The 16,196-nt window shown below is 45.1% G+C and overlaps 1 protein-coding gene across 1 annotated transcript in view; it reads left to right on the top strand.

Moving 5' to 3' along the window:
- Nucleotides 1–589: 589 nt before the first annotated feature.
- MANEAL (mannosidase endo-alpha like) overlaps nt 590–16,196 on the top strand; it is a 252,251-nt gene continuing 236,644 nt past the window's right edge. The window contains exon 1 of the mRNA XM_086958735.1: nt 590–728. The gene's annotated coding sequence lies outside the window, so the exon portion shown is untranslated. The remainder of the gene's footprint in view (nt 729–16,196) is intronic.

Raw genomic sequence — 16,196 nt, 5'->3', positions numbered from 1 at the left:
GAATGCCGCGTGTGTGGCGGCGAAGGGGTTAAGGTCTCCCTCAGTGTACCGGGGGCTGTACATAAAGACAGCTTTTGCCTCCTCTTCATGATGCTGAAGCACGGAACCTACCATTTAAAGGGAGGGGGGTAAAATTAATATCTCAGGCAAGTCACATTTTTTTGCTTGTACCTATTGTCTGACTTTCCCTTGGTATTGCAGTATTAAGGCTACAATTTTACAGGGTCGAGTGACAGTGTTCGTCCAAGGTATTTGACAATCCACCTGTTGGCATCCCCCTAGGCAGAGTGGTAGAGGCCGTGGTTTCTTTTGTGTATGCGTTGTCCTGCTAATGATTCAGGGCACATGGTACTTGTGCTGGGGTGGTGGATGGCTGCTGTCTCAGAGATCAGAAAAGCGCTGTGATATGTGATCCCTGGGGCTTGTGGCTGCCTGGACCTCTGTCCCCGTGATACCGGAGAGCCTCCCCGTGGAAACTCCACCCCTGTGTGGCCAGCAGCAGTGAGTCGCCCGGCGGGGACCATAAGCTCCGGCACGGCGTGCGGAGAGGAGGATGCAAGATGGGAGCTGATCCCACGGAAGCAGGATGCTCTCGGCATCGCGTCTTGGCGCTCACAGGGTGGCGAGCAGAGTGTGTGATCTGAGCTTGAAACCTGCTCCACCGGGACACTGCTCACATAAGCAGAGCTTCCTAGAGAGGGAAAAGCGACACAGGAATCGGAACCGAGGTAAACGAGAACGAACAACTGTTCCTGTATAGCGCACACTGTGAAGTGAATTGTTTTAGGCGCTCCCACTTTTTAGCACAAAGGGGAACTGAAGGGGGGATGAGGGGAGGGGGGTTCTAAAATGATTTACCTAGGAACACGCAGTTGAGTGAAGTGGGGGAGCTGGGATCCAATCCCAGGTGTCCCAGTCCTGAAGTCCGCAACTTTAGGCACCAAGCACAATTCACGAATTCAAAATAAAGTCCGTGCTTTAATATGTAAAATAGTAGGTATTTGGGCCAGACATTTGCTCAGATGCCTTCTGGGCTGAATGCCGAGAATGGGTAGTCTTAATCCCCCTCCTCCATATTTAATCCATCACCACACAATCCCTGCCTCTCAAATTCACTCTCGCACTCTTTTTCGGACCTTCTTTCTCACTTTATCGCTCTTTTTCTGTCTTTCTCTTCCTCCGTCGCTTCCCCATTTGTATTTCTTTCTGGGTCAAAGTCTGCTGAGGAAAAATAAGTGCTGGTGCTCAAAGATTAGTGGCAGTGAGGCCCAACTGCAACCACCGGCTCAAATTAAGCACTGAATAAAATGCTTCATAAAGTCGGGCTCCTTGAACTGAATCATGTCAGGGTATTTCCCGTTACGCACGGTTTCTCTAGGTAGTTTAGAAATGGGGTTGTGGGCTTTTCTATACTTCGAAACTAAAGCCTGTACTTTAGATCGGCTGGTGAAATGCAGTGCTCTTGAGAGCTTGTGGACACCCTGCAGCCACAGTTCTAAATATTGTATTGTATTGTACTTGCATTTATGTAACGCTTACTACCCGGTTGACAAGGCGTCGAAGCGCTTTTTCAGCGAGTAGCACGCTACTCCGGAACCAAGAAGGATTAGTGTTGAATTAGTATAGTGAAATATGAAAGTAATTTGAGTGGTGGATAAGTTAGTCAGTTATTTGGGTTCAGATGGATAGCGGAGGGATAGAAGAGGGAAAAAGGTTTGCATTTATATAGTGCTTGTTACCCCTGCTAGGGTGTTGAAGCTCATGTTGCGCCCACTTACTTTTTCATCCTTCCCTAGTACTTAAGTGACTACCAGGGGCGGATTGGCAAGGCGGGCATTCGGGAAGTGGCCGAAGGGCCGGTGCCTCAGTGCCCTCTGTGGCCGTTTTTTTCTCCCCTGTCCCAGTCCACAGAGAGTGGACTAGGAAAGGGGAGAAAAAAAACGGCCCACGCAGGGCACGAGATAGACAGAGAAAATGGAAGCAGCCTCGCTGTGCGGCCGGACAGCGATTGTCAGCTGTGGGCTCTCCTTCACCCCTACCCTGCCAAGCAATCAAGCTGAGGCTGGGCTGGGGAGGGGTGATTGTTTGCAATAATCGGCCTCCCTGGGGGCCAGGCGTTTCTCAGGCCTTTGAGCCATTTGCACCTCGGCCCCCTGGTGCCCATGCAGCCCAGAAACGGTGTTAGTTTTAACACCTCGCCCACAGCCCTTCACATTCAGGGCATAGTGGACGAGGAAGAATGGGTCTTGCTGTGGGGGCCTGGTGATGTTTGGAATTTTTTTATTTTATTTATTTATTTATGCAATTTTATGTAGCGCAGACTTTACCGAAGGTGTCAGAGCGCTTCACACAAGGAACAGCAATAATACATGAGGAGAAAAATTACAAGTGGACAAATTACAAAAGCAAACGTTAAGTTACATGAATCAAAAGTGATAATAGTGAGCAACCAAAATACATGAGGTAGCCATCGGTACATTACAGGAGGAAAAAGTGATATATGTGCAGGTTACAAAAGCGTACAAAGTACAAGTAGAGGTATAATACTGCAATTAATGGCAGACACTCCAGCACAAGAACAAACGTTACGTAGGCAATGGTGGCACTTGTGCAAGTATCTAAAGCAAACAAAAGTAAGAGGTAGCATACAGTGTGATACCAGAGAAAAGTGACGTGTGCAAGTTACAAAAGGGTACCATACACAGGTACAAGGGTAATACTACAGTAAATGGTAAACACTCAAACTGCCAGAACACACTGGGATGGCACTTCCCATGCACCAGATTCACCTCAGCCTCCCCCCTGGCTACCTGGCTACCTTGGATGACCCAGAAAGCTGTGTTTTGTGCTCCTCTGCCAGGACATTTTCCCAAGGCCCGGAGGGTTGATTAATTTACTAATTGCAGGGGCCTTACCTCTGTTCATGTGCTCCTGAGCTGAAGGTCTGGGGAGGGCTAAGTAGGTTAGTAATAGCAGGGGCTTTGCTGCTTTTCAGGTGCTCCTGTGCTGGAGGGCTGGAATAATTTTGTGACAGAAAGGGGCCTTGCTATTTTTTTAGTTGCTCAGCATGTAGCCCATTGGCACCTTGAATGTGGGCCACTTTTTTCGTCAGTGCCCGGGCCGAATTGTGATCCCAATCCGACCCTGGTGACTACTGTTGATGACAACTGATTGTGTACAGCATTATGGAGCTTGTGGCACCGAGGAGCATTTTAGGCAAGGTTAATAACACAAAATATAATTCATAACCTGATCCGTTGTCTTTTAAAGTGCCAACCTTCTGACTGACAAGTATTACAATTTAGGACTTTTTGTGCAACTTTGTGGTATTGATGAATTAATATAAATGTGGTGCATTGTATGTTGCTAAGCAGATCACTGTATCGTACCAAAGAGAATGCCATGTTGTGGAAGTAGGTGCCCCATCATTACAGAGGCGCAGCTATCAATGGTGCAGCAGGTGCAGTAACGCCAAGGCCCACAGGCCTGAGGGGCCACTGAACCCTGATCATTGCTACATTTCTTTTCTCAGCCAGTGTTCAGGGGGACTATTTTCCTTGCCTGCACCAGGGCCCATGGCACTTTTGATACTCCACTGTATCATTACATAGATTACATGTGTTATAATTATACATTAGAACATGGGGTGAGGGGCGTGCGGCTCTCATTTCCCCAAGCCTGGCCTCATGGAATCAGATTCACAGGAGGGACCGAACCAACACAAACACACGGCCCCCTCTGAAAGAGCTCACAGTATCTGACCCCTGGCAAGTCCTTAAAAAGGACATAGTACATACCCGATCAGTTGCATGCTCAATTCGTTGATTTCTTTACTGCCAAATATATACATGTCATTATAGGTGCTCCTAAAAATGGTGCATCGCAATTGGTTTGAGATGAAAGTGAATACTGGTGCGCAAAAGGTATTTACAAGGATTGATGTACTGCTGACCAGTAGCACATTTCCACAGGCACACAACTCATACATATAAAGAAATCAAGAGATTGAGCATAAAACTGGTCGTGTCTGTGGTATCTCCTTTTGAAGGAATTGCAATGCCAAGGAGCACAGCCTGGGAGCCCTCTCCGAGGGAGCCGTGTGTTTCTATAGTTAATGTATTGCCCGGGCTCCCAGGGTTACGCTGCAATCCTTTATTCGTTTAAGGCTTGACAGAAGAGCATCACTGACTTAACTCAAGAGACAGTGAGCTATAAATTGGTTGTATCCCTACTTGATTCCACCTCCATTGACAGCTAAGAAGATGCAGGGTGCATGCTGACTGTGGACTCTAACACAATCAATGTATTTGGTCTGTTTCACCGGAAAAACCACACATCTTTTGCCACACACTTTATTCCTGGGAAAAATGTTTTATACTAAAGTTGGCGACATACAGCTGGTAAGATTGCTAGGTGTGTGTGTGTTTGTGTGTGGTGTGTGTGGGTGTGTTTGTGTGTGTGTGTGTGTGTGTATGTGTGTGGTGTGTGTGTGTGTGTGTTACTCATTAACTGTATGACACACGTTGTACAACAGCCTGGTTTGCGACTCGTGTTGAAAGGACACATGAATCCAGTGGGTCTGGTGTATTTGAACACACTCTTACTTCATGTACATATAGGCAGGAGTTCTTGAACCTCATTGTATTACTGGAAAGTCTGTCCTGCCTCAGAATGCATAATGAGTCACAGGCCCTGATTTCAAGTTGAGGTGTTATTTATTGCACATCAAAAGTAACAATACCACTGGGTACGTTAGTTATTGTGTGCTATAATAAAAAAAAAACCCTAGCACGAGTTTGTGTGGAATAACATTCGGATTTTGGTGTTAAACGAACCATAATCTGCTTGGGACTGTAAATACCATTCAATTTACCCTGTTAAATTTTGGTAGGTTTAACCTGCCGACATTTTACGCCAGCTGAGTTATTTAACACATCTGATAATTATCAGAAGCATTAAATACAGCCAAACTCATAACTCCGACCCGTGCATACACGGGGTTTACGCACAAATTGCTTTTGCCTGTCATTAAACAGGGGTTTACACACAGGTTGGAATTTACAGGCTTACTCGTAATCAGGGCCTAAATCTGTAACTGATCAGGTACATTAGAACACCTCAATATTTTGTAGAAATGACCTGTTTTGGGCTCAATACGGCTACACCCTCTAATCTCCAACTTTTACTTTCACTGCAAGAAAAATGTTTTTTTTGGCGCAGGGGAGGTAGAATTTCATCTTAAAACGACATAATCACAAAATAGTTGTCCGGCTGGTGTAATGTTAGCAGGGCTTTAAATGCACAGAAGAAACTGAGGGTATCTGAAAGGGGCGTGGCCGTTGAAATCAAGGGTGTGGCTTAAAAACACATAAGCTAAATATCTGTGCTTAGCTGAGTGTGCCGCCATACTGATATTTTGCTGCTTCTGTCATTGCACCCAGATTTATGATACAAGTAACATTGCACTTACAACAATTGGACTATTGGCTTTGTCAATGGTTGTTAGTTGCATAAGGTAAATAAGCAACAACTATGGCTTTGTTGCATATAATATTGAAAATTCTTCAGATCTGAAATGGTGAGAATGTGAAAGAACTATAACGAGTCTCTTTAAAGTTACATCAAAGGCATTGAGGGGTGGTACTACAGCATAGTTAAGATTTGCTTTTCAACCTTAGGGCGAGGGCAAAAATGGAGAGCCTGATAGGGACCTGCTTTATAGAACGGCTGGTGCTGAGTACCGGGACCACTCACAGCCCTGGGTGTTAGCACCCCTTTTCATTAGGCATCTCCCTCACCTGCTCTCCTCAGCTCGATCCCTCCTTTTCTATTCCCACTCCAGCGCTTTGCAGCAACTCAGGACTGCATTAAGCACTTGGAAATCAACAAACGTACCATATCACAAACCACTGTGAGCTTACACACAATAATTACTAATCAACTTAAAAAGAGCTGCTCAAAGTTGCTTAGACAATGTTAAGGTCTAGCGTTGGCCAAGTACTTTTGATTTTAGTACATTTCTATGTATACTTACTAATAGGGGGGTTTGCAGCCAGCTGTCTTCATCCATTGGCTGGTATTGTGTCATTAATATTTTCCTTCCGCCTACTGCTGCATGCAGTCTGGGGCAGTGAGTCAGGTCGTTTCAGCCATTGGCTAACTTCACTGTGAATGACTGCAGTCTGCCTTTTCACAGAGATCACAAAGACACGCAAAGTAATACCCCAAGAGCCAGGGACAATGACAACACGTGCTTTTTGAGACCTCAAAATCTTTGAATTTTACCAAATATTTTATACTAATGAGTGCCTGAAATCTTTCCAAAAATAACGTTTTTAAAAATCATAACACAAAAGCAAAACCAAAGCCGAAAGGTTGGCTACCACAACCCGACCTATTGACTTGCCAATGCTTGTTTTATTTTGGAGGGCCCCGTGACCCCTTTAACCTGCTGAGTATTAGCCAATCAGTCATTAGCTGTTTCTTGGGACGTTTGATGAACATAATCGGCGAGTCAGCAATATTGATGTATGTAAGGCATGGCTAGAGTGAACATTCTTTACCCATTTTTATTAAATAATAGGATTTATCCAAGCTCCCTCCCTGTACCTGCCTTGGAGGGCATACAAATACGAGCTACCCTCTCTGCATGTCTCACTAGAGGCAAATCTCTTCTGGGCATCCAAAAGCAGCCCTGTTTTGTGTGTGTTGCTATACATTGCAAGACGTTTGTAGATGTGTGGACAGAGTGAGATCAAATATTCTGTCCAGAATTATACAGAGCGGTCAAATAAGGAAGCCTGCATCAGAACATACGTTTCTCAGATCCTTAATCAGAAAGACTGCTTAGTTTGTAAAGCAAAGAGTGCCAGTGCTCGAAGCACTGCTCAGAAGCTTGGGCCAGTGAAATTACATGTCGGTGCGCCGAATACCGAGGCTGCATAGTTTACATCCACTCCATGCCCCTTTATTTCACTCTTTCAGGTTCCTGTTTCCTTCCTTTTGGGACTTTTTCATCTTTCTCTTCCTTCTTCATTCTTTTTTGTGTGTTTATCCTTTCTTACTCTGGGTAATGCAGAAAAATAAGTGTCAGACCCCAAAAATGAGTGCCAGTGGATTCAACACTGACCTTGTTGGGAGTGCTTCGCCTGTTGCCTGTCCGCCTCTCTGGCCACTTCGCTACGCCTCGCGGCCCCCGCTTCGCGGGAGCCGCTCGCAGGCAAGAGACTTTGCTAGGAGCCAGCCCCTGGGTCTTCTTTCGTGCACCAGAGCACCAACGCGCTTCAAGGGACATTGTAGCTGACCCCAAGGACAGAGGCGGGACTGCGAGGACCAGCGTGCTCAGCGGCGCTGATCGGCCGCAGCTGGTCCTCTTCCCGCCCCCTCTTCCTGTTCCTCTCCCTGATAAACAGCCACAGCAACGTGCACGCGGGACGCGCGCGGGGCAATGGCCGGGGCGAAGACCGGGCAAAGAGCGGGCCGTTTGAGGCCGTTTGAGGCCGTTCGAGTACCCCCCCTGGACGCCAAGAAGACCATAGAAAATGCCGTTAAGATCAGGGAAGGAACGTACTGTCCAAATTAATACCACCAAGGGTGTCGTTTCGGGTCCCCTGGACGCTTTTATAACACGGGCCTCTGGTATCCTGGAAAAGGAAATCGCCATGGTTGAGAAAAGATTGTCAATAGACCTAATTAGTGGAAAGCGATCCTCACTGGGGGCTCTAGCTACATCTATCTCCCCTGCACCCTCTGCACCCCATGCTGCCTTCAATTGTGTCCATACTACCTCTACGGACGCAATAGTCCACTTAGAAAATATTGGGGGTAGCCCAATAAGGGATAAAACGAAGGAAGAAAGGAATAGTATAAATGTTTCTAAAGACACACAGGGGGACGGGGAGGAGGATAACGATTCCGTGATTAGTGAGGAGCAGGATTTTAGCCAGCTTTCTGGATCTCCTCTCCTCAACCAGTCCAACATGTCGAACTCTGTTGAAAATGTTATTCCCCCTATATCCAATCCTGGCCCCAATACCAAAAAGAGAAAACGGGACTCTAGAATGTCAGGGGAAAGAAACCCAAAAACCAGTGAAGTAAACAAAGTCCAAGGGGAATGGTGCCAGGGGCCCGAGCCTCACCCAAACCCGTTAATATCCTCTGTGCCTAATAACATGTTATGCCCCTCTCTTTTAGCTTTGGGCTCCTCAACTACTTGTCCCATGTGCCTCAACAGTGATGAGGTTCTGCTGGCAAAAATGGAGGCCATGTTTAAAACACTACTCTTACCAGTCCTGGAGCGGACTAGGCTCATGACCTCTAAAATCGATAGTATGGAGGATTTGATCCATTCAAACCATACGATGCTTCAAGCATTACTTGGCTCAAACAATACGGGTGCTATTAATACACCAGCACCCAGTAAGGCATCTAGTAAGGTTATTAGTAACAACAATATGGAAAAGGGTAAAAATCTCCCTAATAAAACCATAGGAACGAATAACACCATATCTAAAGGAGGTCAAAAAACCAATACCACCTCTACCACTTCTTCCAAATTAGGAGCTAGCACTCACACTCAGGTTCTAAAGCCCCAATCGAAACCAGTGGCTAAACAAAGTACTGGTGGGCGCCAAACTATGGGTCCTCCTTCACAACCTAATTCAAATCTTCCTCCCCCAAGTACCTCAAGAGCCCAACACACTGCTTCCACCAATCACAGGGAGGGGGGCGTAAAAGACCAAATATTCCCAGCGTTGATCTACCACCTGAAGCAGCCCTACACACCATCGTTTTGACAGGCGTAGCACCATTAAGGCCGGGTGCTAGGGAATCTTATGGCGACCTTCGCAATAAAGTTACCTTCTGGTTGAACAAAAATCGCCCGCTACCCCCCTCCACCCCCACGGAGATATTGTATGTGAGGAGAGTAGATTGGGTGGGGCCGGAGGTAAAAGACTTAGAAGGAGATTGTATCCTTATCTCGTTCAAAGATTCATGGGTGGTAGATGCTATTAAACGAGAACCCAGGTTTGCAAGGCAGGGTGATGTACAAACACTAGCTTTATCCTACTTTTACCCGCGCAGGCAAATACCCTTTCAATCTTATCCTTTGTTTCGTAAAGGTCCTGCTGCAAGACATCCCCTGGCATTAACCCCGCTTGACTGCCAACGCCCCTTCCTTTTTAATCATTTTGGCCCCCTTTCTGGCCTTGAAGCTATAGATTGACTCAACGATCCATCTAATGAGTCTTTGATTGGTAGCGTGGTAGCCCAAGAGCCCATTGAAGATAATATGGTGTGCCCAATCCAATTAATCACTCGAGTAGACGGGGAAGGAGGCCAAACGCTTGTGTCAAACAGCCCTCTACCATACGTAGCTACTCAGGGGTCCTTGACCAAGGACAAAATCAAAGTCCCATCAGATTGTGTTAAGTACTTAGTGGTTAATGATGATACAGGGGTGTCTCATGGATCTGCACAGCCCCTACACCCTCTGTTGCCAGACAACCTGAAGGAACATTTGAAAATTTTGTCCTGGAACATAGCGGGCATTAAGGCGCGCCTTGCGTCTACGGATTGGTCAAACTTTATGGACAATTATGATATTATCCTGTTGCAGGAAACATGGGCAACGGAGCCTGTTCATAAGTTAGGTTACATTAACTTCTTCAAACCCGCAATCAAAGGAGGTAAAGGGCGGGCCTCAGGTGGCTTGTTGATCTGGGTAAAACAATCCCTGGGTCTCTATCCAACGGAGTACCCGGTGGAGAGTCAGGATCTCCTCTCCATCATAATAAACAAAGGGAACAAGCAAATCTTGAACATTATTAATATTTATGCTAGAGGTTTGTCTGGCGGTCGAAGCCCACCCCTGTTGAACCTAGTTGATCATATGATTACAAAAATGGACAGAGGCATTACTACCATTCTTGCTGGCGATCTAAATTGTACTATAGAACCTGTGCTAGATATGGGAGATACCTGGACTATGGCAGACGATTCGGTATGGGGTATCCCGGACTTACAAGTGGAGAAGAGGGCTAAATCAACAGAGGCTGCAGTGTCCTGGATGGCTTTTTGTTTACAAAATGGGTTCCGTGCATGTAATGGCCGCTCCGCTTCGGATGCGAAGGGAAATTGTACTTTTGATAATGGCCAGAGGCAGAGCCGCATTGACTATATCTTACTGGACATGGAACATTGGGCTTTGCTAATTGACATGGCAGTATTGGAGCGCCCGGAAAGTGATCACAATCCACTGTCTCTATCGTTGAAGTTACCGGGTCTAAATAGACATGAGGAGCCATCGGCCACCTATACAGGGGACGCCCAACTTACCAACGACAGGAGGAGATTGAAGTGGTCACGGATCATGGTAGATGAGTGTTTACTAAATAATATCAATGTTGTAGTGGAGAGTGCATTTAATGAAATGTTGCAAATAGATATGTCGGGGGTGGATATTGGATTAGCCAATAACGTGATGGGTGTCCATATTGATTGTTTTGACCGCTTAAAAACCCTGCTATCCAAACCATGTGGGAATTTTACTACTAAAACTAATCTTTTGCCCCAAAAATGGTACAACAAGAAATGTAGAGAGGCACATGCAGCTCTCATTACAACCATTAAATCTCGGGACATGGCTGGAGTGAGGGCTGCTAGACTTCACTACAAAAAAACCCATAGCAAAGCTAAACGGGAGTGGGAGGATGAGTTCTGGTCAGATCTCCTGGAGGCCTCTTCCACTAACAACCAGAAAAGGTTTTGGGATTTGGTTAAATGGGGTAAAAATATAGACTCTTCTACCCCGGGAAACAATGTGCCTCTGGAGGACTGGGTATCATTTTATTCGGCCCAATTTAGAGCTGGTGATGATGAGGCTATAAACCCCTTAGGCAATGCACTCTTGCCGACCCCACAAAGTGAAAAACTCACCTTTACGGTTGCTGAGGTTGAGTTGGCGTTGGCACTTACTCTTCGAGGTAGAGCCCCCGGTATGGATCTGATCCCGGCTGATCTTTTTAAATCTAATCCCACTCTGTGGCTCCCGTATATTACCAGGATAGCCAACACCTTGGCCCTTGGAGCTACAGTCCCGAAATCTTGGAAAGGGGCCGAAATTGTCCCAATTTACAAGAAGGGTGATAAATCCATTCCAGGCAACTATCGCCCTATCAGTTTAATCGATTCGATTCAAAAGATAGTGGCGCGCATGGTTCTAGGACGGGTCCAGGGATGGATCAAAACGGAGAATATTCTGTCACCCATGCAGGCGGGCTTCAGATCGGGAATGAGCACCATAGATCAGGTTTTTAGATTCTGCCTGATCTATTGGAAGGAGGTGTGGTTGGGTGGTGGCACCATCTCTGCTGCATTCATTGATCTGAAGTCCGCCTTCGATCTAGTGCCTAGGGACAGGCTATGGGGTGTGCTGAAAAATCTGGGGTGCCCACTAGAATTACTGGACCTCATTGTAAGACTCCATGAGGACAACTTTGCGAGGGTGAGGTGGGGGGGTCAGGGACAAGTGACGGAAACATTCCCCGTAACCCGAGGTGTCCGCCAGGGGTGTGTCCTGGCCCCTACCCTCTTCCTCCTTTTTATCGATCAAGTTGTTAAATTTTTCATGGATACCCCCACTGATGCACCAATGCTGGCAGGGATGAGGTTTCCTTTACTCATCTTCGCAGATGACACTCTAATCCTCTCAAAAACACGCGGCGGACTCCAGCGGGCTCTTGACCGCTTCGAGGAGTACTGTGCCATCAATAATTTGATAGTCAATGTGGGGAAAACAAAATTTATGGTTTTTACAAAAAAACACTTAGTCCGAAGTTCAGTGAAGTTGAATGGAGTAAACCTCGAACAGGTCGATACCATGACCTATTTAGGGGTTACCCTTGATAGCCGTTTAAGATGGAAAGACCAGATTAATATGCAACATCTTAAACTTGCCAGGTTAACTGGTTGCCTCGTTAAAGAGCAGAAGGAATCAATTACAAAACGGGTCCTACCGGCCCTTAAGATCTATGACGTTAAAATCTCCACAGCCATCTTATATGGCGCGGATCTATGGGGCCACATGGACTTGTCTAACCTGTTCAAAACCCAATGTAGATTCCTTCGAAATTTAGTGGGTCTCCCACAGTCTACACCCTTGATCCCTCTCTGTTTGCACCTTGGTTCCCCACCTATTAATGAGATGGCAAGATTTAGGTTAGTGGCATTGTGGAGACGGATATGGACATCCCCAGATCTATCCCTCTTTGCAAAAGAACTGTCGGAAGTCAGGTCTATCAGGGGTTCAGGGAAAATACCATGGCTTTCTGCAGTTAAATCCATTCTTAAAGACATGGGCTTGGAACATCTTTGGACATCCCCACAATCTAACGTTTTCCCACCCAAAGACGAATTTAAATCACTATATTGGGCCACAACCCGCCTAAAAAGAGCCCTGTTATCCAACAAAAACGGCCTTACAGGCAGGTTTTTGACATTCAAACTTGACCAATTGAGAGAGCCATACTGGGATGTTATATCTCGACCGTTAGATAAGAAGTTGTACCACCAGTTTAGAGTGGGCGCTTTGCCCTTAAACATCTTTCTGAACAAACGGTCTACAGGGATATCGCCCAATTGTACATATTGCCCAGGTCATGTTGAATCTGAAGGTCATTTTCTTTTTGCCTGCCCAAGGTACGATGCACCCCGAAAGAAATGGTTAAAACCTTTGTTTCGAAAACTACCATTTAAAACAGTGATGGAAGGCATATGGGTGCTTAGGACTAACACCTCAGAACTCTTTGTGGTAACTTTGGCAAAGTATCTGGGATGGGCTTGGCTTCTAAGGCTAAAAACCAGTATGCATTAGTGCCAAGTTTCATCATCTGCATCCCTTGTTTCTTTTTTTTGTAATTCTGAACTGCAATGTTGACCTTTAATGCAATGATTTTTATTCTTACTCTTATATGAAATATTCAGGTTTCTTTATTCATTAATTGAAATTTAATCCTGTTTTATCCATTTGTCATGAATTGAACTTTTTATTTGTATACTTATTTGTATAATGTTTGTTAGTGTTTAAATATTCCTTAAAGTATTGTCTTTCTGTGGATGTTTTAATTGAATTAGTAATATTCTTTTGTATTTTAATGTGTCTTTTATGATTTGTTAAAAATCGAAATAAAGACTTTAAAACCTGAACCTGAGTGCCAGTGGTTTGCACCAGCAACAATTCAGCACTGGCGGCTTACCCACATCTCAAGATAATAAACACACAAAATGTCACTCCTGAAATGCAAACATTGTACCAAAGCAAGATCATTTACTTTGTTATGTGCTTTGCATCTAAAAAATTATGTATTTCAAAACAGAATTCTAATACCTTAAATGGTTTCTCTAGCTGGTGCCAGACTTATGAACTGGAGTGAAACTCAAACACCACCTCTTTCAATTATGGGAAGAGCCATTTTTCAAATGAGGAAGTTTGTACCTCAGCCTTGTCCACTGCAAAGAACAAGCCATGTCTTTGTGTAAATGATGCACACAATGGACTGGTAACGGCAGTGAAGACCTTGGTAACCTTTCCACATTTGGCCACACAATAGCCGGCCCTACTACCTGTATGGCAGGCTGTCTCCATGCAAATCCATTTTGCTCTAAAAAAAGTTTACAAAATTGTAAGAAATTGGGTTGCTGGTTCACAGGGATACCTGCTCTGCCCTGGCTCCAGACTAACTATGTGGGTTATGCAGCCCTTTGTGTGGAGGCAAGGCTCAGCCTATTCAGGTGTAGGTGAGGCTGGGCCCACCTCCTCCTTTCCATTCTGCCAGTGATTGCCTCCTCAGTCACACCTAAGCTCCCATTGTGTGTATCTGCCTAGGAGGAAATGCACAAAGCTCAAATGCCAACTGCACCCAGTCATGTGACCAGATACAGGCTGCAGGCACCAAATGGTTAAGGTAAGAAAATGCCAACTTTTTATAAGTGGCATTTTCAGAATTGCCATTTAAAATCTGACAAGCCTATAAATTAGGATTTTAAATTAGGATTCAAGAGACACCAAACTGAACCATTCATATGTTCCCATTTGAAAACTACACTTATTAAACGCAACATAAGCTAATCCCAATCTTATCCCATGGTAGATATAGGTCTTGCACTACAAGGACAGTTAACATTTAAATGTTAATTTCCTGCTTTTTAAATACATCGTACCCTTCCCCCTGGGCTGTCCTGGGCCTACCCTAGGGGTGACATATATATTAAAAAAGAAGGTTCCGGTGAGGTAGAAAAGGCAGATTAAAGTGCACATGCACGCTCTGCAGTGGCAGGCAAGGGATGTGTTTAAAAGGCTATTTAAGTGGGTGGCACAAGCAGTGCTGCAGGCCTACTAGTAGCATTTAATTTACAGGCCCTGGGCACATCTAGTGCACTTTATTAGGGACGTATAAGTGAATTATATGCCAATTGGGTATAAGCCAGTTTTATCATGTTTTAGGGAGAAAGCACAAGCACTTCAGCACTTCAGCACTGGTTACCTGTGGTAAAGAGCACCGATTCCTAAAGTCAACAATAACAAATTCAGCAAAAGAAGGAGGAAGGCAAAATATTAGGCAAAATATTAGGTGGTGACCCTGCAAAAAGGGTCATTTTCAACAAAGATACACAACTATATCTCACTCTACTTCATTGCAGTTCAGGTGTGAGCATAGCTAAACGCTTTCAGTGACATCTGAACAGTGGTGTAACGCAAAATGATGCCCCCCTATGCAGGATATGATGAGGGTCCCCTAAGTCTCGCACATCTCTTACATATTCCCCAGTCATGCTAAATCAAGCCCCCCTGGATGACTGGGGGCCCATTGAAGGTTTGGGCCCCCTCTGCACCACAGTGGCTGAAGGGGCCTGCATAACGCCTTGCTTCAGGAATACATTCCATAACTCATTATTCAAGGCACCAAAAACTTCCCACATAGGCTGCACTCATAACACATACCATTCAACTAGTCACCAGAATATTATAAAGGTCACATGTTTATTTGTTACTGTTCTTTAGTGTGCTGCACGTAAGCATAGCTAACAATGTCAGTATAAGAGCACCACTCTGATCATCACACATGACACCAAAATACTCTGCGATCTCGTGTACGGGGCACAATAGGTGTCTGACATGGGCAGTAGACCTTGAAGAAAGTATGACTACAGGCACTGCCCCCGCCGGGATCCATGTCGCCTAAGTTCAGAGAGACACATGTAAAACTTGCTAGGTAAAAACCGTGAGTTACTGTTTAACCCAAGACAAATAGAGAGAGTATCTCCACCACTTAGCACACCTTAATGTGTGTGCTTCCACATCACTCAAGGCCTAATAGTTTTGGGCCATTCACTTTTGGTCCTGAAGAAAGCCTCTCACTAACCACTCTTATTTGGATAAAATATTTAGACAGATTTTAAGGATACAGGATATCAATAATATTTCCCAGACATCTGCATTTAATTTTTAACACTGCCACATGGCCCCACTATTAAAATACTCCGGGCTAGGAGGGGGTTCCTGGAGACCGTTTTAATTCACCATTTTCACAATCTGTCACTAACAAAAAAAACTGCTCCACTGTATTCAGCCATCGAAGCATACCTAGAATGCACACGGCACCTTAGGTGGGAACCCAGTGATGAAGCATGCCACCAACTAGGTTGGTGGGTGAGGGTTCTTCTAAAAAAAACTATTAGTTTTGTCAACACAACTGGGTTTGAATGCAGCAAACTTTGTCGAGCCTGTTCTTTTTGTTGTATTTTATTAAAATAATTACCACATAAATCACACTACAATGCAACATCTTTCCAGCTAAGCACAATCTACGGTGCAGTTTGGCACCCGTCTGCTTATGTGCTTTGGTCCCTGAGGAACCAGACCTCTGTTTTTTAACAGAAACCTGGCTTAAGCCCCATTTGGTTCCAGCGATCACACTTAGTGTCCCATTAGGATACAAGATTTCTAGGGTTGACCGCTTAAATAAAACTGGAGGGGGGGTTGCCATTGTTTATAAGGAGGAACTGAACTTAACTATCCTGGAGGAAATTAGCAATCCTCAAATGGAATTACTCATTTTTAAACTTAGTCCTAATCCCAGAGAATAAAGGAAGGGTGCGCTGTTGTATAGACCACCAGGTCCGATTGGGACCTTCCC

The sequence above is a fragment of the Lissotriton vulgaris genome, chromosome 2_1 (genome assembly GCF_964263255.1).
Source record: "Lissotriton vulgaris chromosome 2_1, aLisVul1.2, whole genome shotgun sequence".
NCBI lineage: Eukaryota > Metazoa > Chordata > Amphibia > Caudata > Salamandridae > Lissotriton > Lissotriton vulgaris.
The sequence above is the reverse complement of the archived record's forward strand: the minus strand, read 5'-3'. Positions and strand labels throughout refer to the sequence as shown.